Source organism: Scyliorhinus torazame, chromosome 18 (assembly GCF_047496885.1).
Source record: "Scyliorhinus torazame isolate Kashiwa2021f chromosome 18, sScyTor2.1, whole genome shotgun sequence".
In the NCBI taxonomy this organism is placed as follows: Eukaryota; Metazoa; Chordata; class Chondrichthyes; order Carcharhiniformes; family Scyliorhinidae; genus Scyliorhinus; species Scyliorhinus torazame.
The window spans coordinates 9660381-9685991 of NC_092724.1; the positions used below are offsets into that span (position 1 = coordinate 9660381).

General features: G+C 49.8%; 1 long non-coding RNA gene across 1 annotated transcript in view; it reads right to left on the minus strand.

The window, feature by feature from the left end:
- Window positions 1-25611, minus strand: part of LOC140394930 (uncharacterized) — a 279350-nt gene that overhangs the window by 27184 nt on the left and 226555 nt on the right. The window lies entirely within an intron of this gene.

Sequence of the window (25611 nt, forward strand, 5' to 3'; positions counted from 1 at the left end):
TGTTGCTCAGCCCCGGCGCCTCCCCTCTCCCTCACCCCCCTCTCTCCCCCTCACTCCCCCTCCCCTCCCTCTCGCCCCTCTCCCTCTCCTCTCACCCCTACCCTCCCTCTCCCCTCTCCCCCCACCCCCCCCCCCCCCCCCCTCTCCAAACCCGCTGCCTCTCTCGGCAAGTTTGCACCGGCTTCGCGGACGATCCCGGCCCCGGGCAGAGCGCGACTGGCGCAACTAGAAATGGAACTCACTCAAAGAGTGGCGAAGGAAGTAAAGCAGGGTGATAGGGTTAGGGGAAGGAATATTGGGTGCGGGGGAGGGTCTGTAGAAGATTGGGTGGGGGGAGAGGGTCTGTGGAATATTGGGAGGTCTGTAGAATATTGGGTGGGTGGGGAGAGTCTGTGGAAGACTGGGTGGGTGGGAAGAGTCTGTGGAAGATTGGGTGGGTGGGGAGGGTCTGGAAAGTTGGGTGGGTGGGGAGGGCCTGTGGAGATTGGGTGGGGAGGGTCTGTGGAAGATTGGGTGGGTGGGGAGGGCCTGTGGAGATTGGGTGGGGAGGGTCTGTGGAAGATTGGGTGGGTGGGGAGGGTCTGTAGGAGATTGGGGGGGGGGATGAGGGGTGTGTGGAAGACTGGGTGGGTGGGAGGGTCTGTGGGAGATTGGGTGGGTGGGGAGGGTGTGTGGGAGATTGGGGGGGTGAGGAGGGTCTATGGGAGATTGGGTGGCTGGGGAGGGTCTGTGGGAGATTGGGTGGGTTGGGAGGGTTTGTGGGAGATTGGGTGTGTGGGGAGGGTCTGTGGGAGATTGGGTGGCTGGGGAGGGTCTGTGGGAGATTGGGGGGGTGAGGGTGTGTGGAAGACTGGGTGGGTGGGGAGGGTCTGTGGGAGATTGGGTGGGTTGGGAGGGTTTGCGGGAGATTGGGTGTGTGGGGAGGGTCTGTGGGAGATTGGGTGGGTGGGGAGGGTCTGTGGGAGATTGGGTGGGTGGGGAGGGTCTGTGGGAGATTGGGTGGGTGGGGAGGGTCTGTGGAAGATTGGGTGGGTTGGGAGGGTTTGTGGGAGATTGGGTGTGTGGGGAGGGTCTGTGGGAGATTGGGTGGGTGGGGAGGGTCTGTGGGAGATTGGGTGTGTGGGGAGGGTCTGTGGGAGATTGGGTGGCTGGGGAGGGTCTGTGGGAGATTGGGTGGCTGGGGAGGGTCTGTGGGAGATTGGGGGGGGGAGAAGGTCTGTGGCGAATAGACACCAGTATGGACCTGTTGGTCCAACTAGTCAGTTTCTGTGCTGTACACCCAGTCACCAGACTGGACAATCACTGGGCTGGGTTCTCTGATTTTGAGACAATGTCCCCCACGTCGGCGTGGGAATGGTGGCGTTTTATGACAGAAAAAATGGGGTAAAAACGGCCACCGATCCTCCGTTTGGCTGGGGGCTAGCATCAAGGCAGCTTACAGCACCCGGTTCGAGCTGCCGATACGACCCGGAGAATTGCCGGGTCCGTGGCTGTGCTGGGCAACATGGCGCCGGTCTTTGTGGACCCAGCCTGTGAAATAGTGCCCCCTCCCCCTTTGGCCGGCTCACGCGCTCTGGACCACACCCCACCAGTGCCCCTAGTGCCTGGCAAAGACCCCCTGCCCGTGGATCGACCCTCTGCCGACTGTGGCAGCGCTGCACTGAGTCCGCAGCCGCCAGGCTGAGTTCCCGACGGGTGAGACCATGAGAGACCTACGCCGTCGGGAACTCGGTCGGTCGGGGGGCGGAGCATTGGGGGGGGGGGGGGTTCGGGGGGGGTGAGTCTCAGGCAATGTTCTGAGGCCGTCGATACATGAACGCGGCGCTGCCCCCCCGATTTGGTCGCAAACTTTGATTCTCTGGCCGATCGCCAAACGCGATTTCGGCGTCGGCGACCGGAGAATATTGCCCACTAATTTACAAATGTGGGCTTCACTAACCATTTACTGCACATCCCTAATTGCCTTTGAGAAGGTGGTGGTGAGCACATTAGAGTCAAAGGGTTTTACAGCACAGAAAGAGACCTTCAGCCCATCCTGTCTGTGGCAGCCCTCGAGAACCTATCGAATCTAATCCCATTTTCCAACATTTGGCCTGTAGTCTTGTGAGCTGCGGCATTTCAAGTGCTTGTTTAAATGCTTCTTAAATGTTGTGAGGGTTCCCACCTCTACCACCCTTTCAGGCAGCGAGTTCCAGATTCCCACCACCAAAAAGCTTTTCCTTAAATCCCCTCTAAATCTCCTACCCCTTCCCTTAAATCCATGTCCATGGTTATTGACCCATTGACGCATTCTTGGACCACTACTAGTCCATGGAGCGCAGGTACACCCAGAGTGCTATTAGATGGGGAATTCCAGGATTTTGTCCCAGTGACAGTGAAGGCACGATGATGTAGTTCCAAGTTAGGGTGGTGAATGGCTTGGAAGGAATGTACTCACTGATCCAGCTTTGAATTTCACTTGGTAAAACGTTAATGGGTTAAAGGGGGAAAAAAATCGACTTGCATTGATACAGAGATCTTTAAAACCACCAGACATCTCAAAGCACTTTACAGCCAATGCTGTACTCACAAAGTGTAATCACTGTTGTACGTGGGAAACATGGCAGCCATTCGCACACAACAATCAACAATCTCCAACACGCAGCAATATGAAAATGCATGCATTGATGATATGTTCTTGTGATGTGACTGAGAGATTAAAATTGATTAAAATAATGCCATGGGATCTTTCAAGAATAATAATCTTTATTAGTGTTACAAGTAGACTTACATTAACACTGCAATGAAGTTACTGTGAAAATCCCCTAGTTGCCACATTCCGGCGCCTGTTCAGGTACACGGGGAGAATTCAGAATGATCAATTCACCTAACAGCACATCTTTTGGGAGTTGTGGGAGGAAACCGGAGCGCCCGGAGGAAACCCACGCAGACACGGGGAGAACGTGCAGACTCCGCACAGACAGTGACCCAAGCCGGGAATCGAATCGGGTCCCTGGTGCTGTGAAGCAACAGCGCTAACAACTGTGCTACCGTGCCGCCCTCCCACACCCACACAAGTAAATGGGAACTCAGTTTAACATCTCATCCAAAATGCAGCACCTGTAACTGGACGGCACTCCTCGGTAATTCACTGGACTAAAATCATTGCAAAAATACTGCAGATGCTGGAAATCTGACCTAAAAACAGAAAATGCTGGAAAAATTGTCAGCCTTGCTACTTAAGCACAAGCACTGGAGTGGGACCAGAACTTGGAGCCTTGTGACTCAGAAGCAAAGTGTTACCAACTGAGCCATGGTTGACATAAATAATGTCCCCTTCATACTTGGAATTTTTCATTATCCTTCTTGTTGCGAATCGATTCCATAAACTGATGGTGAGAAGTACTGTTATTCATAAAACATTCTAAATGTATTAAATGGCAAGTGGGAGTGGGCCAGAGAGTGTGGCTAGATCAGAAAAAACACCACAACAGACGAGATGGATCAAATGGCTAGAGGTGGTAATTGCTCTGTGACAGATCCTTGGAAAAGTTTGGTTTGCAGATCCTGGCTGGATTCTCCGATTTTGAGGCTATGGGTGGGATTCTCCCGATCCGCGAGATGGCCCGACGGCGGTGTAAAAAATGGCACGAACCACTCTGGCGTCGGGCCGACCGGAAGTTGGCGCCGCGGCAGCCGGCGCCGAAGGGACTGCGCAAGTTAGCGCATGCGCAGACCGGCTGGCGTATTCTAGCGCATGCGCAAGGGGGTGTCTTCTCCACGCCGGCCATGGCGGAGCCCTACAGGGGCCGGCGCGGAAGGAAGGAGCGCCCCCACAGCACAGACCCGCCTGCAGATCGGTGGGCCCTGATCGCGGGCCAGGCCACTGTGGGCCCCCCCCCCAACCCCGCCTGGGGTCAGATCCCCCCTCGCGCCCCTGAGGACTGCACCAGCCAACTGAGCTGCCAGGTCCCGCCGTGTGGACCATGTCCAATCCACGCCGGTGGGACTGGCCAGAGGCTGAAGGCTGCTCTGCCATCAGGGCCTGGAGAATTGCCGGGGGGCCGCTGCCAACGGACCCCGACTGGCGCAACGCGATCCCCGCCTCCGCCGGAAAACCGGCGGCAGAGAATACGGCAGCCGGCATTGGAGCGGCGGGGCGGGTTTCACGCTGTCCCTTGGGTATTCTCCGACCTGGCGGGGGGTCGGAAAATCCCACCCTATGTCCGGAGCATGCGACGAGTCTTATGACCAAAAAGTCGTCGCCGCTCCCACATCACGGCTCCTCCTGGTGGGGGGCTACCAACTACGCCATGTAAAGCCCACGCGGCTTTACCTCCAGACACGGGCGGAAAATTTCTGGGTCCATGGCCGCGCACACACATGGCGGCGACCTGCGGCGGTCGCGCTGTACAATATGGCGCCAGCTGCGCATGGACCTGGCCTGCCAGATGGTGCCCCCTGTAACCCCCTCGCCACCTACGGACCACCTCCCGCCATTCCTCCCAGCCCCCACCAAAGCTTACTCCAGCCAGCAGAACGCCCCCCCCCCCCCATCCCAATGTGGCAGCGCTGGACACAGTCCGCAGCCGCCACGCGAGGTCCCCGGAAACTGTGAACACACGTGGCCCACGTCGTCGGGAAGTCGGCCCATCGGGGGAGGGCCTCAGGTGACGTCCTGAGGCCGTCCCAACCGCGTGCGGAGTACTCACCGATGACTCCGTTTTTGAGGGGGCGGAGAATCTGAAAAAAGGCACCGCCCCCAATTTCGGTGTAAAAATGGTTTCACCGGCCAGTCGCCGAACACAATTTTGGTGCTGGCAATCGGAGAATCCAGATCCCTACATTTAACTGGGCAATGCTGCGAACTAATATCCTTTCATACAGGTGTTAAGTCCACACATGTACAATTGTGGAAGGTTTGTTTGTAAAAAGTTGTATAAAAAGTTGACAAAGGATCCGGGACCAACTGTTACCAATGCGCAGGGATCCTCTCATCGCATTGCTCTTAAAGTAAAAGGTGCTTAATTAACTACAAAGCACTTTGCAACATCGTGAGGCCATGAAAAGTCCTGGATAAATGCAAGTTCATTTCTTTCTCTGCTTTAGACACCCGGCTGATTTCATAACCTTTGCAATCATACAAATGTATCTATACATTGTAACATTCTGTGACTGCCCTTGGGAACAGTTATGATCACTGGCCTTTGTAAATAGGTTCAGGACAGAGGATGAAGGGACTCATCCTATCATTTTAAACCCCTGCCTGTGGGATTGAAATAAAAACAGAAAATGCTGGATCAACTCAGCAGGTCTGGCCGCACGTGTGGAGAGAGAAACAGAGTGAACGTGTCGAGTCCATTGACCCTTCCACAGGGATTGAGCCTGACCTCTGCTCAGTTTGCCACCAGGCATATAACTGGGCTTGGAGGTGAGCTGCCTGTATTAGAAACCCCGCAATTATCTCCAATTAACTTCAGTAATCTGGGGAAACGCTCAGATTGAGTCGAGGCAATAAGGCGGAGATGGAACGGTTGCTCAGTAGTATGATGGGCTTTGGCGGAGTAAATAAGGAGGAATTGTTTCCACAGAGGATCAGTGACTAGAGGACTCCGATTTAAGATGTTAGGCATCATAAGCAGAGGGAGATGTGATTTGTTTCATGTAGTAAATTGTTATGTTCCGAAATACACTGCATGAAATATGGAAATAGATTCAAAAGTAACTTTAAAAATGAACTGAATGTATACTCGAAAAGGAAAAATGCAAGTATGTGGGGAAAGAGCAGGGCAGTCGAATAATTGGATTGTTTTTTTAAAAACGAAATGGTAGTCTTTGGACTTCTTATGCGCCATATGAGCCTTTCATTCTATGATTCTATTTCTCATTGAAGTCAATCTACTCCATGGAGCTCAATTCAAAATGTCAACAGTTCCTTAAATTAAGCTCCCTAATCCAAGAAGTAGACAAAAGAAATGCCACCTTGAATTGTGTTCCATGGATTATTGGGGGGCACCAATATTGCAAGACTGTTTATATTACTTTCCTTACCAAAATGTTATAAATCATTTGGGTGCACCACTGACCTCTACCTCACAGACGCTGAGCACCAACTCTCAGACACCTCCTACCTCCCCCTGGACCATGACCCCACTACCGAGCATCAAGCCTTGTTTTCAGGATGATCACTGACCTCATCGCCTCTGGTGATCTTCCCTCCACAGCCTCCAACCTCATAATCCCCCCAACACTGCTCAGTCTGCTTCTACCTCCTTCCCCAAATCTACAAACAGGCTTGCCCTGGTAGACCCATCATATCAGCCTGGTCCTCCCTTACGGAACACATTTCCTCCGATCTTGACTCCATCCTCGCTCCCCTTGGTCAGTCTCGTCTCACCTACATTTGTGATCCCTCTGATGCCCTATGTGATATCAACAATTTCCAGTTTCCTGCCCGTAACCGCCTCTTCTTCACTATGGATGTCCAATCCCTCCACACTTCCATCCCCCACCAGCAGGGTCTCAGGGCTCGCTGCTTCCTCCTTGAGCTAGAGGCTCAAACAATCCTCGTCCGCCACCACTCTCCTCCACCCGACTGAACTTGTTCGGTCAATAAATAATTCTTCCTTTAACTTGTCTCAATTCCTGTGGCTATGGTACCCACATGGGCCCCAGTCCTGCCTGTCTTTTTGTGGGTTATGTGGACCATTCCTTGTTCCAGTTCTGCTCAGTGTATCATATTATGTAACTCGGGGAAAAGCATAAAATGAGGCCCTTCACTGATTATCAACAACGCTTGGAAAGAAGTTCAGAGCTTCAGCTCAATACATTGTTAATTAATGAACCAACCGGAGTCTTGTGACCCAAAGATCAATGTGGTTCATTTATTCATTGATTGCATGATGAAGTCTCATTAACTATGTTTGAAACCCAACAGACAATAATGTTTCTCTGAATTAGTCCAGCATTTATGCATATTTGTATGAACATATAAATGTGACACTGTTAGACTTATCAGAACGAAATCCCACCCAGACAAGCAGTAAAGATCCCCAAAAATCTCACATCGGAAACTAAAATTGGAGTCTGTTCCAGTTTCCTTGCGAATAGCCAAAAATCAAGACGTTGCTCATTCTTGTGAAGGATAAGTGACCAATTGCTTGGCACAGCAGCATAATGGTTATGTTCCTGGACTGGTACACCAGAGTCCTGAATCCCTGAGGCTGAACTCACTCAAAACCCTTTCACTTACGCGGAGTTAAAATTTGGCGTCGGGAGTTCAAATCCCGATATGACCTATATTCAGTTAATTGAATAAATCTGGAATTAAAAAGTCAAAAATCGGTAACCGTGATCATGAATCATAGAATCGTAGAATTTGCCGTGCAGAAGGAGCTCATGAAATGAAAATGAAATGAAAATCGCTCACTGTCACAAGTAGGCTTCAAATGAAGTTACTGTGAAAAGCCCCTAGTCGCCACATTCCGGCGCCTGTTCGGGGAGGCTGTTACGGGAATCGAACAGTGCTGCTGGCCTGCCTTGGTCTGCTTTCAAAGCCAGCAATTTAGCCCTGTGCTAAACAGCCCATTCGGCCCATTGAGTCTGCACCGGCCCTTGGAAAGAGCACCCTACCCAAGCCCACACCTCCACCCTATCCCCATAACCCAGTAACCCCCACCCAACCTTTTTGGACACTAAGGGCAATTTATCATGCACATCTTTAGACTTGTGGGAGGAAACCGGAGCACCCGGAGGAAACTCACGCAGACACGGGGGGAACGTGCAGACTCCGCACAGACAGTGACCCAAGCCGGGAATCGAACCTGGGACCTTGGAGCTGTGAAGCAACTGTGCTAACCACTGTGCTACCGTGCTGCCCACCAAAACTACAAGGTTGTCAGAAAAAAAGGCACCTGGTTCACTAATGTTCTTACCCAGTCTGCCCTGCTTGTTCCTCTAGACTCGCAACAATATGGTTGACGCTTAACTGCACTTCGAAACGGTCGAGCAGAGCTCTCAGTCGTGCGAATCCACGCTGAAAGTTTATAACACGGATAAAACTGGACAGACTTCCCAGAATTGATGTACCGTACGGATTGCAGCAGTTCAGGAAAGCGGGCCACCATCACTTCCTTCAAGGCCAAACGGGATGGATAACGAATGCCAACCTTGCCCACAGTTTCACCTCACTTATCTTTTTCATGGAATGGGGGCGTCATTGGCAAGGTCTGCATTTGTTGACCATCCCTAATTGCCCTTGGCTTGCCAGACAGTTTCAGAGTGCAGTCACGACAATTGACTGCGGTTTTACGGTCACCATTCCTGAGACTGGGGGCTGGATTCTTCAGCCACGCCCACCACAAGATCGTAACGGACAGGATGAGGACCATGTAAAGGTCCGTTGATCTCGAACTGGAATTGCCAGTCGCTGGGAGGGTGTGGCCAAAGAATCCCAAATCTTAATTCTGTGGTGGGATTTGAACCCATGTCCCCAGAGCACTAGCCTGGGTATCTGGATTGCTAATCCAGTCACATTACCACTACTCGACCGTCTTGATTTATGTCCATGCCCCACAATCAAGTTTTTTAAAAATGTACCTATTACTATTTGCTCACTCTATGTCCATTCAAGTGAATTATACTTTAGAATTTACTGAATGTTTATGGCTCCTATTTATAGTTAGTTTTAAATAAACACGCGGCTTGTCTTCATTTGTAAAATGTTGGTCTGTGTTTAATCTCTGCCAATTCAATGAGTTTCGGGTAGTGTGTAATCCACGTGACGTAATTGATCTTCCCTGAGCTGCATGCCTTTAATAAATTCAGGTTGGGGCGGCATGCGGCGCAGTGGTTAGCACTGGGACTGCGGCGCTGAGGACCCGGGTTCGAATCCCGGCCCTGGGTCACTGTCCGTGTGGAGTTTGCACATTCTCCCCGTGTCTGCGTGGGTTTCACCCCCACAACCCAAAGATGTGCAGGTTAGGTGGATTGGCCAAGGTAAATTGTCCCTTAATTGGAAAAAAAATAATTGGGTACTCTGAATTTTAAAAAATAAAAAAATAAATTCAGGTTATCGGGAAGAAGCGTCTAACAAAGCCTGAGGAACAATGTCTGCAATATACAATCCCTGGTGAAGTGCCGAGTATGTAAACAGTTAGGTAAATACCTCAAATGATAACAGTCCGAAATAGTTTGCAAAGAGAGGAATTGCCTGATCACCATGTCGGCACCGACATGGGCTTACAGCCACATTGTTTATGAAGAAAGAAGCAACCCCCCAATGCAAGGTTAGAGGCACTGAAACCTTCTGTTGAGCAGTTGGTTCCCAGAAATCGCACGAGATGATTGTGGTGTTGGGTGCTCTGGTGCACAGATGAGCCAACACAGTTGTATGTGGTACAACTCTATTTTATTATAACTCTTATAATACAGTTCGTTCTGGATACTCTGCACGTGCTCTCTCCCTGAGTGTGTTTGGTAACAGATGTGTCCTGGTTCTCCTCTGCAGCTAATACTGACCACCGGGGGTCGTGTCTGTGCTTTTATATCTTTCTGTCATTGGTTGTGGTGTTGTGTGTTCTGATTTGTCTGTTGGTGTGTCTATCATGATGTGTGTGTTTGAATATCATGACATCCCCCCTTTTTACAAAGATATGTGCCTACGTGGTTATAAATATAATTGTGTCGTGAGTGCATCGAAGAGTGTGTGTGTGTTATGTACAGCGTGTGTATATGACGTAACTATTTACATGGGGCGATGTCGGGTGCGTCACACTAACAAGGTTGTTCCATAACAAAACTTGGATGCGAGAGAAAAAAAAAAAACTTGAACATTGGTCTGGTCAGACGATATCTGGAACAATAAACAACAACAGGTTATAATACAGAAGTGTTTGACTTTTTGAACGTATTAACAGCGTTAGAAGTCCAGTCTAATGGGTGACCGCCTCAAGAATGGGCTGGTCCTCAAGCCGGTTCAGCTGTGGAGATTTGGGGTCACACTGGTTCACCTTGGACTGTTGGAGGTGATGCTGTTGCCGAAGTCTCTACTTTACCATTTGTTGTACTTCGTGCAGTGCTTGGTTTTTTTCATTCGTGCAAATATAACATTCAACATCTTTGTTAGTGGTGCCTTGGCTGTGGTTTGGTTCTGGTGGCGATGGAAGGGGCATGATCCGTGGCATCTCCACGAAGTCATCCTTGGGAACCAGTGGAGGATCCGGCGTGTGCGTACGGTTCAGTTGCGAGCGTGGAAGGCGGCGCAAAGCTCGCTGATTGCGCCTACGCACCAATCCATCCGCCCTGCATGCCAGGAACAAGGTGGAGTCTTTTTCTTTTTATGTTTGTGGTGGACGGCATCTTGTAGCCGATGGGTCGTTGCCATCGAAGTGGCACCATCACTAATATCATGCAAGGCGATGACTGTGCCAGATGTGGAAGTTGGCCGAGACCGTGCACGCTGGTTCCGGCCACCTGCTGTGCCGGAAGGGTGACTCCGCAGAGAAACGTCGAAGCATGTCGCCTTGGAGAGAGAATTGTTGCTCGCATCAACGTCTGGCGATGGCGCGAATTGGTGTGTCCATCATGATGTGTGTGTTTGAATATCATGACAATGATCAGTGTGGAAATGAATCAATTATCGCCCCATTAGAGTAGAGGATGCTCTTTGAGAATGGGACAGAGTGGAAGTGGAGGCGAGTGGGGAGGGTGGTCTGGGAGGAGCTTAATTCTGCCACAGCTGATCTGGGAGTGTTTTCTCCCCCCTAAATTCGAGGGTGTTCAATTTCCAGACATTTTCCCATTCTTTTACTCAATTTGAGGGCAAAAGATTGGCAGAAAGACTGCACGGTCTGGAGTGAGTCTGACCCCTGACTGGAAGTGCAGGTGAACTAGCCTACCTTGCTTCCAATTCACACTTTATCATGGAGGAAAAGGGCTACCTAAAAATATAATGACTGGGATTGTTGAATGTGAGAATGTCTGGAAATGCAACACCTTTGAATTTAGGGGGATTGTTCTCCTAGCAGCTGAACAGATCAAGGAGTGGGTTCATCACCTATCACTTCCCCCCGTGGCCACACAAATCATTTGGTTGGTTAGTGTGCCGAGCTTGACTGTGGAAGAAACACAAAACAGAGAGGCTTACGGCCGGGAAAGAGGGCGTTTAACCCATCATGCCGGTGCGGGCTGTTTGCTAGTGCAGCCTAAAATAACTTGGGCTAGAGATTGGGTTCAGTCAATGGTGTCCTGAACAATGGGGAAACACCCCCCGTGGCCTTTCATCCTGCCCTTCCCTGCTGAGCAAGAAGCAGATGAATCCCTTCACCTGTTTTAAATGACCTCTGTGACCTGGATTCTGCAATGTTACGACATGCTGCAAGACAATTGCAGTGTCTCCCGCTTCTGCCTGAAAGCACCCAGAGGTGTAAAATGTAGACAGTGACCTCCGTGGCCACTGGCAGAGTCGCTTGTAACCTTCTGTGGGCTCAGGGAGGAGGACCACTGCCTTGGCAAGCCTGAGTACCCTCAGGCGTTGCCCCTGACAATGTTGGAAGTCGGAGAACTACTCCCAGAATGGTGGGTAGTGCCTTTGATGGAGATTCCTCTCTCCTCACAGAACTTCCCATCTCAGCCTCCTCCGTACCATTCCCTGATCGTGTTGCAGACCAAGAGACACTGACAACAACTACCCCTCCAGCTTGGGCCAGCAAATCCTTTCCCCTCCGTGATTGCATTCAGCAACTGGCAAAAGCCACCACTCTCTCAGTGGCTCCAGTTCAGGGTCCAACTTGGGTATCTTGGTGTCACATCAGCCTCTTGGGATGCGTGATGTCAGAGGCAACCCTGTTTCTGAGGCTTCTGGTGCATTTTATGAATACCTGCATGCGCAGTTTTCAGGCATTAATTTTGAACCCTTTATCAATGGTGCCTGTTATATATTTTATATCTCCGAGCTATGCTTCGAGGACACTAGTTTACCTGTGTATAAAAGCTTTTATTCATGGTGCTTGTAAAAGGCCTACTCAATGCTTCAGCTCTGGCTTCCAGCTCTTTCTACAGCTTTGTTAATTTTCCCTAAGCCCGCACCCAGGCTTAACCAATCAAGCACAGTGAGCATCAATAGTAAACAGACTCGCACAATCAAACAGAGAACAATCGAACACTACTGCACAGTGTCCGTAACCTGGTGAAATAAAACCTCGGAGTATTTTGAAGGTTCTTTTTGAATGAACATTGCAGTTTTTCTTCTAGTGAGAAGCGGCAATCCCCTGCCACTCGTGATCCCCACAGTAGGTTTTTCCTGAAGCTTGCCTGGCATGAATAGTTAGGGTGATCGAGGGTCAAATGTCGCATGTCTGACATCATCAACACTCCGATCAACAGGCCTCCTCTTTTGCTTTGGGTTTCAGCTGACAATTAATGAGATTCACAAGGCTGAAACAAAGTTAAAGGCCCCTTTCTGCACTGCCGGGACGCCTTCATGTAAAGGCTTGTCAGCTAGTAGTTCAAGAAGTAGATTGTAAAGAAGATGATCTTGTGCATCCTGCTTTGTGCAGATCGATGGATAGGCGAGGTCTAGCAAAGCCCAACAGTTCTGGGACTACTGTGGGCATGCAAAGAAAATAACAGATAATCTATCCGAACCAAAGGTGGGACCTGTAGCACAATCAATCACTCACAATCAGGACCCAGTGTCTGTCCACCAATAGCCTCTCGGCATCACTGGGTACCGTACTACCCCTAATACATACCACCACAGGACCTCCTTAACCTTCAGGAATGTATGACCCGCAGGCGAAAGTCACTTGAGTGTTCCTTCACCCTTAAAAGTTGATATTCAATAAATTTTAAACAACTGCCTGTCAGTCGCAACAACTTGGGATGAAGGGAATATTCTTCCTCTCAGAAGGTGGTTAGCCTGTGGAAGGCTATTCCCCAGAGAGCATCAGGGGCTGGTTTAGCCCACTGGGCTAAATGGCTGGCTGGTAAAGCAGACCAAGGCAGGCCAGCAGCGCGGGTTCAATTCCCGTACCAGCCTCCCCGAACAGGCGCCGGAATGTGGCGACTAGGGGCTTTTCACAGTAACTTCATTGAAGCCTACTTGTGACAATAAGCGATTTTCATTTTCATTTTCAGCGAAGACTGGATCATCGAATATGTTCAAGGCTGAGCTAGGTAGGTTGGTGATTGACAGGGGGGAATCAAAGGGTTATGTGGGGAATGACAGGAAGGTGGAGTTGAGACCACAATGCAATCATCTCCGATTTTATCGAATGGCAGAGCAGGCCGGAGGCGCCAATTGGCCTGCATCCAAATTTGTATGTTGGTACATTCGGAATTATTCAGCCATTTCAATGAAGTAAAACATCCCAAGGTGCTTTGTACGAGCATTATTAAATAGAATTTGACATCGAGACACCTGAAGCTATATCAGAATAGGAAAGGCGAGGAAAGTGGAATGGTTTAGGAGGGGAATTCTAGAGTCTAGTGCCTTGGCAGCTGAAGTCAGTGCCGCACGATAGTGGAGCGATTAAAATCGAGGATGCGCAAGGGGCCAGATTTGGAGCAGTGCAGGTATCTCAAAGGTTTGTGGGCTGCAGGAGGTTAAAGGTCAGGAGCGGGGAAAGGACATCGAGGCAGTTGAAACAAAGGATAACAAATTTAAAATCAAGTTGTTACTGGACCAGGAGACAATGCCGTTCAACAGGCACAGGTATGATAGGTGAATAGGGCTTGATGCGAGTGAAAACACAGATAACCGAGTTTTGGATGAGATAATGTTTGTGGAAGCTGGGAGATAAAAGGTTGGTCCAGAAAAATAAAAATTGAAATAATGAAAATACATTCATTTCAGAACATAAACATGGGGCTCGATTCTCCGCACCACGGCGCCGAAATTGCGTCCAGTGGCGGGACGAGGAATCCAGTTTTACACATGAAACGGGAACCGGCGCCGGTTCTTCGATTCTCCGGCCCCCAAAAAGCAGCATACCCGGGACGTACGCCACGCCACATATCCCCCACCTGCAGACATTGCTGGAGGCCCGCCCTGCTATTCTCTGCCCCCGACCTGCCAAAGTCCCGGCGGTGTATTTCTAATATGGGGCGGGATTCTCCGAACCCCCGCCGGGTTTGAGAATCGCTGGGAGGGGGCGGCGTGAATCCCGCCCTCGCCGGCCACCGAATGCTCCAGCACCGGAGATTTGGCAGGGGCGGGAATCATTCCGCACCGATCGGTGGGGGCCCCCCCCGGCGATGGGCTGAAGTCCCTCTGCTGTAATGCAGGTCCCGCCGGCGTGAATTAAACCACCTCCCTTACCGGCGGGACCAGGCGGCGCGAGCGGGCTCTGGTGTCCTGGGGGGGCGATCTGGCCCCGGAAGGTACCCCCACGGTGGCCTGGCCCGCGATCGGGGCCCACCGATCCGCGGGCGTGTCTGTGCCATGGGGACAATCGTTTACTATGCGTCGGCCGTGTAGGTCTCCGCGATGGCCGACGCGTAAGTGACCCCCCCCTCTGCGCATGCACGGGGATGACATCAGCAGCCGCTGATGCTCCCGCGCATGCGCGGACTTCCGCCGGCCGACGTGGCGCCAAAGGCCTTCCACGCCAGCCGGCGGGACGGCAACCACTCCGGCGCGGGCCTAGCCCCTAAAGGTGAGGAGTGGTTCACGCCACTCCATCCCGCCGGGACCCCCCACCCCGCTGGGTAGGGGAGAATCCCGGCCCTGGTCCCAGCCCATCCAAGAACAAACAAAGAACAAAGAAAAGCTCAGCACAGGAACAGGCCCTTCGGCCCTCCAAGCCTGCGCCGACCATGCTGCCCGTCCAAACTAAAATCCTCTACACAATTTTGGGAAACTCGCGAGGCGGCTGCGGACTGAATCTGCAGCCGCCATGGTGGGGGGGCGGGCCGATCGGAGGGCGGTGGGACCTCATACGGGACTGTGCCTTTATTGTGCGGCCGGTCTGGATCAGGCGCGCGGCTGATCGGGGCCACTATTTCCGCTGTCCAGCGCCGCGGTCTGAGACCGCCGTGGAGCAGCGGCCGCGCCGAGCACATGCGCGGCCTCTGACCTGAAAGTGCGGAGGGCCGCATCTGCAGCTGGAGCTGCGAGCTTCATGACAGCTCCCTGCTAGCGCCCTGCAGGACTGTGAATATGGGGCCTTTTGATGCCAGTCTTTCTGGTGTAAAAGGCCACAGCTTTCACGACGGCGGAGAATCCAGCCCATGAGCTATCACCGATGTCTCATCCTAGGTTGCTTTGCTTGTATGTAAATCAGTTAATTTGTTCATTTAACCCTCAGCTAACATCACTAAAAGCAGATTTTCTGGTCATTCTCGCACTGTGGTTTCTACATTGCCCAGTGCAAATTGACCAAGAAAGACCTCATTGGCTAAAAAGCACTTTCTACAAGTCCCGAGCTCCATAGAGGTGTGATAACGCATGTCTTTTCCTTTAAGAAAGATCGCTTAGGTTAGAAGAGGAGGCATACATAACAAATGTTGTCTACTAGGTATCCTTCAGTGAGAGTTCATTCCAGTTTGACTTGATCAATTTAGGGGACGTGTTTCTCAATTGTCTAAGCAGGTACTGTGCTGATATTTTAACTCTGCATTGAGAAGATTTAATGGGTTTGTAATTAGATGGGGAACTGGAGATTTGTCTTTTCGAGCACTAATGAAGTTAAAGACAAGTACTGGAAGATTTTTCATGGACTAATGGGTTCCAGATTCTGTATATACTGTATAAAGTTAAGAGCGTTTCCAATTACCTCAAGGGCAGCAATCACAATCCTCGTTAGGGAGTAGCAGGCAGCCCGCTCTGTTAGCACCAAAGGCAGGCCGAAGCTATACAAGGGGAGGTTTTCTCATATGGCACTGACAGCGCAGAGCCTCACTTGTCGAGAACACATATTGAGAAACCACTTTAATCATTCCGTACTCTGTGTTAGATTGTATCCATTAATGAGGTTTTTTGGACATACTTTTATTTTACCGTTTTTTTCCTGTCAGTCTGGATTCTGGAGCATGACCTTGATCTGATAAGTCAATTTGTCTGCTACCAGCATGGCCGTCCTTCAGTCATGTTTGTCGAACAGATTCAGTCCCTCTCGCGGTCAATCACGAGAGAAAACCGCCGGCAATAAAATTGCCGCTTGTCACCACTTTGCAAAGTGAGTAAACGTTAATCATTGAGGTAAAAGCATATCACTGCGGATGCTGGAATCTGAAACAAAATTCTTGAAGGTCTCAGCAGGTCTGACAGCATCTGTGGAGAGAGAAGGGAACTAACGTTGTCAGAAAAGGAGTGCCTGGGCCTTTTGACCCGTGTCGTCAAGTTTCATGATTATGTGTGCGGCCTTCCCCAATTCACCGTCGAGACCGACCATCGCCCGCTGGTCAATATAATACAGAAAGAATTGAACGACATGACGCCTCGTCTCCAGTGCATTCTGCTCAAACTCCGGCGATACGTCTTCCAGCTGGTATACACTCCGGGCAAAGACCTAATCATTGCCGACGCTCTCTCCAGGGCAGTCAACACTCCGTGTGACCCAGCGGGATTCGTCTGCCAGGTTGACGCCCATGTGACCTTCGTGGCCTCCAATCTACCTGCCACGGATGAACGCCTCGTCCAAATTCGCCGCGAGACTGCGGCTGATCCCCTGGTACAGCGTGTCATGCGCCACCTAACAGACAGGTGGCTCAAGGGTCAATGTCCGCAGTTCTAAAAACATCAGAGATGATCTGGCAGTAGTCAATGGTGTTTTCCTGAAACTGGACCGCATTGTCATCCCGTACAGCACGCGCCAGCTCGTCTTGGAACAGCTACACGAGGGCCATCTTGGCGTGGAGCAGTGCCGCCGACGGGCCCGAGAGGCAGTGTACTGGCCCGGCATCAATGACGACATCGCCAACACAGTGCTCAACTGCCCCACTTGTCAGTGTTTCCAGCCGGCCCAACCACGTGAAACCCTACAGCCCCATGAGTTGGTCACGTCCCCTTGGTCCAAGGTCGGCATCGACCTGTTCCACGCGCTGGACAGGGACTATGTTCTGATTGTAGACTATTTTTCAAACTACCCGGAGGTGGTACGTTTACACGACATCACATCGTCTGCAGTCATCCGTGCCTGTAAGGACACCTTTGCTCGACTCGGCATCCCACATCCCACTCACTGTGATGTCGGACAATGGCCCCTGCTTCGCAAGCCAGGAATGGTCCAACTTTGCCAGGAGGTACAACTTTGTGCATGTGACATCCAGTCCCCTGTACCCCCAATTCAACGGCAAAGCGGAGAAGGGCATCCACATAGTCAAACGGCTCCTCTGCAAGGCTGCCGATGCTGGGTCCGATTTCTACCTCGCCTTGCTGGCCTATCGCTCGGCCCCACTGTCCACTGGCCTGTCGCCAGCCCAGCTGCTCATGGGTCGCACCCTGAGGACGACGGTGCCGTCCATTCACGTCCCAGACCTCGACCATGTTCCGGTCCTTCAACGTATGCAACTGTCTCGTGCACAGCACAAGGCGGCTCATGACTCCCGTGCAGCTGATCTCCCTGCTCTGGCTCCAGATGACAACGTCCGCGTCCATCTTCCAGATTGTGGCTGGTCTGCAACCGCTGTGGTTCTTCGGCAGGTGGCCCCCCGCTCGTTCCTGGTTCGTCTACCGGATGACTCCATTCGGCGCCGCAATCGACGCGCCCTTCGTCTCGTTCCGCGCTCGCTATGTGATCCTCCACCATTGCCACGCCCTCCTGTTGCCCCTGACCTGGACTATGCAGAGATTCCGGTCACTCTGCATCCTCCTCACTCTGACGCAGCCCAGCCCGCTCCTCAGCTGGTGGCTCCCAACCCACCCTTGAGGCGGTCAACCAGAATTCGTCGCCCACCTCAGAGACTTAATTTGTGAACTTTGTGGACTTATGGACTTTCTGGTCTGTTCTGTTCTTCTGTTTAATTGTTCAAGTGGTTTGTATATCGTGTTCATCTCATTATTCTTGTGACACACTGTTTTTCTGCACCAGGCACCTTCCCATGTAAATAGCTTAGTTTTTGTGTACATAGTCCTGTAAATATTTCGCACACACGTAGTCAGGAACATTCACCACACACTATTTATTGTCACGCAGGCACATTTTTTTATATAAAAGGGGGGCTGTCATAATATACACCAGTATATCATGGTTCAGACACACACTGATGGACACACAGTGGGACCAATCAACACACACAACACCGCAGCCAAATATTCTGTGTCTGTCCTCACAGTAGAACAAAAACAACTTGCATTTTTATGGCGCATCCCAAGGTGCTTCCATGGCGCATTATAAATCAAAATACGACGCCAAGCGATGTAAGGAGATACTTGATCATACACCCAAGAGCTTGATCAGTGAGTATGTTTCAAGATGTCTTACAGCGGGGAAGTGAGGTGGAGGCTGAAATGGTGTAGGAAGGATATTCTAGACTTAGGACATCGGCAATTGAAAACATAGCTACAAGTGGTGAAGTGACTAAAATTATGTCAGTGAGCACAAGACGGGAAATGGGACATCATCTGTGTAAGGACACAGGCATCAGAAATTTGGATGGCCTCAAGTTGATGGAGGTAGGTTGTGTGAGACCAATCAGGAGTGCGTTGGAATAGTCAAGTCTAGAGGTGACAAAGGCATACATCAGGTTTCAGCAGCAGATAATTTGAGATGGGGGTAAAGGAGGGCAATGTTACAGAGGTGGAAAGTGGTATTAGAAATGGCATGAATGTGCGGCCACAAGCTCATCTTTGGGTCAAGTATGACACCAAAATTTTGAATCGTCTAGTTTAGTCGCAGTTATCAAAATGTATTTGAGTTTTTATGAGGATGTGACTGCTAAGATAGATAAAATGGGCGCTGGTAGAAGCAGTACATTTGAAATTCCAAAACACATTCAGTCAGGTGCCACACAACAAATTTGTGCACAAGATAAGAGTTGAGTATTGCTGAAAAAAGATGGTGTTGCCATGGGATCCCCTCTAGGCCCAGCTTTCACCAAATTCTCTTGTCAGTTTCCATGAGAAACTCACCTTCAGTGGAATGACCCCTACCTCATGCATATTTCTGATACGTGGATGATGTCTTTGCTTATTTGAATCTGCAGCTACATTTCAGAATTTATTTACACACATTAATGAGCTCCATCCTGCGCTCAAATTCACCTTTGAAATGGAGCAGTCAAATAGTTCCCTTTCCTTGATGTGCAAGTTGAGAAATCTGCCAATAGGTTCTCTGTTGCTGTCTTCCTGAAGTCAGCTTCACTGGTAAATATACACGTCAGGATTCCTACAGTTCCACATGCTATAAGATTGGCTTTATTGGCAACCTTGGAAGAGTCAAAGAAAACAAAGAACAAATAACAATACAGCCCAGGAACAGGCCGTACGGCCCTCCAGGCCTGCACCGGTCATGATACCAACCTTGGCCAAAACCCTCAGCACTTCCTAGTGCCATATCCCTCTATACTCATCCTATCCATATATTTGACAAGATACCTTTTATCTATGTATCTGCTTCCACAACCTCCCCTGGCAACAAGTTCCAGGCACTCACCACCCTCTGTGTAAAAAACCTGCTTCGCACATCTCCTCTAAACTTTGCTCCACGGACCTTAAACCTATGCCCCCTGGTGATTGACCCCTTCCCCCTGGGAAAGAGTGCCTGCCCATCCACTCTATCCATGTCCCTCATAATCTTGTAGACCTCTATCAGGTCACCCCTGAACCTACGTCATTCCAATGAAAACAGTCCGAATCTATTCAGCCTCTCCACATAGCTAACACCCTCCAGACCAGGCAACATCCTGGTAAACCTCCTCTGCACCCTCTACAAAGCCTCCACATCCTTCTGTTAGTGTGGCGACCAGAATTGTGCGCAATATTCTAAGGCCTAGCCATTTGCTCACTATACAAGCTTCAGGGTGAACTAGGGAATCAAAGCTGACCTGCGAGATAATGGCTGCTGCGATCAGATCATCGCTCCCTGTATTTTGTGCACACTCATGAATAGGGCTATAGCTGCTTTGTTCGTGACCAGTCTACTTCAGATTACCCTGGAAGGGGAAAGCGTCTCAGAAATCTGAAGAACAGGTGAAGCAAACCATTGCATGCTGTTACTATGCTGTCACTATGCAGTAGCAACGCAAGTGGTATTCTCCATCAACAGGATGCTGCCATCTTGCTAAAAACACATTCTGCCTACAACTCACTTACTCACACAAATGTGTAACGTGGTACATGAATTTCAGTGCTGGTGTTACAGACAGGTTCATTGAATGGGCTACCAGGTGGGGGGTGTAGTATGCTGTGGGGGAGTGTAAGGTTAATCACTTTGATAGTTAAAATAGAGAAGCAGAATTTCTTTGGCAGGCATGAAAACTTTAGGTGTTGGTGTTCAGTGAGACTTGGGCATACGCATTCAATGAACAGAGATAGTTAGTATGTAGATGCAGCAAGTAATTAAGGCAATGACATGTCGGCCTTTTAATTGCAAGGGGATGGAGTGAGTACAAAGAAATGTCTTGCTACATTTGTAAAGAGCATTGGTGAAACCAGACCTGGAGTACAATGAACCTCTCTGCAGAAGGCATATAAGGAGGGATGTACTGCCTGGGCAGCGGTACAACAATGGTTCAATAGATTGGTCCCTAAGGTGGGGTGCAGGGGGCTCAATGACCCCCAATGTGGTGAGCTGGAGTGCTGGGGGAGGTCTGGAATGGAGAGATCAGAGCTTGTTAGTGCAGGAGATGAGATGAAGAGCGGCATTCCTCGTCGAGGCCCAGAAATTAAGAAGAATCCCATTTGATAGCAGGGCCATTCTTGGCACTGCCAGTGCCGGGAAACACCCGGCTAAATGCGCTGTACATGGGACTTGTGCAGAGTAGACCTGGCACTCTCCTGTGTATTTCTTTGGGCAGACAGGTTACCTCTTTGGATAGCCGGGTTACCTCTTTAGGTCTAGTGCTGCAACATTTTGGGCGAGGTAAGATGCCCTTTGGAACTGTTAAAATTAGTCATGAATGTGCGTAAAGTTTGAATAAATTCCGTGAGTGGAATTTTGAGCCCATGTTAGCCGTCAGCATGAACGGCGACACGGGTGCGAAATCCCGCAAGAGTTGGGAAACACGATTCTCACTGGCGAAATTATATTTCGGAATTTTCCACGTCCCTCACCCATGACATAATGAGGTTCCCGCCCAGGAAGGACAGGAACCTCATTTAAATCTATTAGCATCTCATTAGCAGGACTACTGTCCTCACTGAATATTCAACAGCTGTATAAAAATGGGAACCTGGCAAACTCGCCTCCGGAGGGGATATCATAGGTGGGCGCTCTAGTTGTCAGTACCCTTCAGGGTGTCTATTGGAGAGGGGGCACTAGAGAGGATGTGAGGAACCAGTTAAGCGATTATCGGGGGTTGGGTCTTACCATGAGGGTGGGGATGGGGGTGTGCTCACAGGCCTTAGCGGGCCTTCATTATTGCCGGACGTTGGTCTCCAAGCGGCCAGGTGTTCGATGTGGAGTTAGCTCATCCTCGTCCTCCCTTGTTGGGGTTGAAGCGGTCTTCCCTCGGAGGGTGTGGCTTTCTGCAGCAGCACCTGGAAGTGGTCAGCAGAGGGGGCGACTGTGAGGTCCCTGGGTTGGATCCCGTGAGAAGCCAAGCTGTAAGGGCAGTGTGGGGGACTTTGACATCAGGTGGTGGCAAGCTGCATGAGGGCAAAGGAAACCTCACACAAGGGGGGAGGGGGGGTACGAGTGCAGTCAAAATGGTCCCCCACCCTAAGGCTGTAAAGTGCAGCATCCGGACAGGAGCTCTGTGAATGTACAACGTCACTGGTTGTGGAGGTCAGGCCATCCGGGGTATAATCATAGGTGGCTGGCCACTCAATTTGGGAAGCTCCTTTGATCTGCAACTTGTTGAAGCGGGGGGAAGGAGGCTGAAATCTAAGGACATTGCTGACTGTGAATTGCAGTCTTGACATGAATCAGGTGAGCATCACCTGCCCAAGGAGGAAGGTGGTTGCCTAATCACATCCCTGACCCATCCTTAACAAGCTAATCATGCCACTTGAGTCAGTATCACAATGCATGAGTGTGCCACTGATTGACACCCAATCGTTAACCCTTTGGGAGCTGCGTCCCCAAGCATTCAATTCAATGGCCTACACACGCCTCTCCACCAGAGAGAGGTGACACAGATATTGCCCCAATGCAAGGCCCAAACTGAGCTCATCCGTCAGCCGTAACACGACACGACAGGTGGCAGGGTTTTGTCTCCGTGGGAATTCAGGATGCAAGTCACGTGAATGCACTCATGTCCTCAGCCATTGGCCTCGGAGCGGCCATCAGGGTCGCTGAAGTTCAACAAGGTGGAAATGCAGCTGACAAGTGGAGTTGGGAGGTGCAAGTGTGGGGAGCTGGCTATTGTGTGAGTGAGGAAGGAGTGAAGCTCATTGGAAAAGTGCTCACACAGAGGGATGTACACTGGTGTGTGTCCCAAACCCTGAAAGGGCTGTGGGTCAGGGCATGTCAGGCTTCCTCATAGTTCACATCACTGTTTGTCCCCTTTCAGTACTTGGATCGAGAGGAAGATGGAGCCAGTCGAGCTGGCGGAGCTATTGACTGCTGTAGAGTAACAACAAAATCAACTGTCAAGAGAAACTATCAAATGCACCTGTCAAAGGCAGTTGCCAAGCTGTCAGGGCATTTACGTCCTGCCGTTTAAGTCATTGAAAAATTTCCTGATGTTTTAAAACTCAATCACTGTTGCATGACTGGTTTCACAATAATTCATTATCACACAAGGGTGCTTGCCATTTTGCAGTTTTATTGACAGCTACAAGTGATTATAGATTCTTTGAAGTGTGACTGTGAATAGTAATACTCGTTGTTATAAGGGATTCTGCACTTGAAATAAACATTTGTTGTTATAAGGCATTATGTAGTTGAAGGAATGTAAATATAGTAAATAGATTTTATGAATGTGAGTGTTTTTTTCAATATAGTGAAGTGTGCAATTGAGACTTTGAACTTTTTTGATATTACTTTATTTTATCTCATGGGGTCATGATGAATATTGGATGAGATGGTATGGTATATGTTAAGGGAATAGGTGATGGTGGGAGCATGGTTTGATACGAGTTGGTACAAAATTGGATTTAGGGCTATAAAGGGCCTTGGCACTTGGTGCGGGACGTAGATTGGCATGGAGGGTATGAGGGGCCATGGAGGTGGTGTAAGGCTCCTTCCTGTTTGTTCTTGTTTATTCCCTATTTCCTTATTTCCCCTTTCTTTTATTTTCGCTGTTATATTTTTGATCCATGGATGTTTAATGGACCTGTGCCTTTAAGGCAAAGCAGCATGTTTCTTTATTTCAAACAGAAGGATCCAGAAGGCTGTGCTGATTGAGATTGGCTCACATCAGTGATAACTTAGTTTGATTGATTTGGCTGGTGGTCAATGAATTGGCCTAAAATGCTGTGCTCTGCCCAGTAACGGGTGGTGATCTGATCCCACTGGAATGTTTCAGAGCTTCAATGTAAATGAAAATGAAATGAAGGTTGGGTTTTGCTTTAAGTTTGTCTTCTGGCTGCTCAGAGGATGGACAGCTGCCCTCTCCCCTCCATTTGTCACCAGAAAGGCTGCAATTCTGAACTGGCAGGGACCTGGATACATTTATGTACAGGACAACCATTACAGGCTACACAAGCAGCGGAGAACTGACCAACTCTCACCCCAGGAAAGGCAGAGGCCTAGAAATAAACCACGAACAGACAGCAGAGACTGATGTGAAACTAATGGGGTCTCTCCAGGAAAACCTGTGAGTAATACATTTCTAAGCGACAGAGAATATCATTATAGACTGCAAACCAAGGACTTTAATCAGTCACCATGCTACACGGAAAGCATACCCAAGAACCAGCATTGGAAACAAAGACTTTTCTTTTGACCTTCATCCTTATTATTTTCCCCCTTCCCCCTTCTGTATTTGTCTGTCTTATGTGTGTGGGTAGAGGGTGGAACAGTTAAAGGGCATAGTAGGTTAGTTTGTTGTTATCCAGTTGTATTTATGGCATACTTCATCGTTATTCTTGTTGTAAATAAACAGTAGTTGTGTTTCAACTTACAAACCTGGTGACTGTAATTATTGGGCAGCCAGAGGCCAAAGACTTTGAGTGTTTTCATAACAATTATTGGTTAATTCACTTGTGTTGTGACTCTGGGCATGTGGGACTGGAATTGATAGCACATTTGCCCAGGGTGGGTGTATTAGTGGGCAGAGGGAAAGTCAGTCAGTGGTGCTATCACTGGAGTAGTAATCCAGATGATCTGCCATGATCAGAATGAACGGAGGAGCAGGCTCGAAGGGCTGAATGGCCTCCTCCTGCTCCTATTTTTCATGCCTCTATGATCAGCAGGCCTCTGCAGACAGCTGGTGGAATATAAATTGAGTTGATAAAATCTGGAGCCTCAGAAATGGTGGTCATGAAACAATCATTCATTGTTGTAAGAACCCATCTGGTTCACCGCCATCCTGACCTGGTCTGGCCTACACGTGACTTTAGGTCCATGGTACTGTGGCTGATCCCTAATTGCCCTCTCTGAAATGGCCTAACAAGCCACCCACCTGGAGGGGAATTTGAGATGGGCCACAAATACTGGCCTTGTCAACGATGCCCACAAAGAATAAATGGATTGGAAAATGGGCAGAGGTTGGCTTGGGGGATATGAGGAGCCATGGGCGGTGGTGGACAGGGGGGCACAGGTTGACTTGGAGGGTATGGTGGACGGTAGGTACAGGGACGCACTTGACATGGAGGGTATGAGGGGTTATAGGGAGTGAGTGTGGGGGCATGAGATGGCACATGTTGGCATGGATGGGACTTGGGGAGTGTGTGGGAGGGGTGAGGGCAGAGAAACCTTTCAATCTTTTTCTTTGAATGAGCTGCCAATGGGGTGGAGGATCCCGCAGCATATTTTTAATAATCTTTATTAGTGTCACAAGTAGGCTTACATTAACACTGCAATGAAGTTACTGTGATAATCCCCCAGTCGCCACACCCCGGCGCCTGTTCAGGTACACTGAGGGAGAATTCAGAATGTCCAAATTACCTAACAAGCACGTCTGTCGGGACTTGTGGGAGGAAACCGGAGCACCCGGAGGAAACCCACGCAGACACAGGGAGAACGTGCAGACTCCGCACAGACAGTGGCCCAAGCCGGGAATCGAACCTGGGACCCTGGAGCTGTGAAGCAACAGTGCTAACCACTGTGCTACCGTGCCGCCCCTTTTGGAACTGTAAATAGTTAAAGATACCAATAAAGGTGTTTATGTTTAAACACACCAACCACCAGATCCCATCAATGAGCCACCACCACTGCAACATAAAGAACCCACATCACACACATGATATGACGGGCAGAATGGTCTCCTTCAGTACAAAAGTCCATAAAGGAAGATGGGAAAGAAAATCGGTACAAAGAAAATAGAAAAAAGAACAAATGTTTAATTGAAAAGAGACCCTTACATTCACCAGGAGCTCAAATTCATACACATTTAATTCATGCCATTAAAGATCATTTATCAACC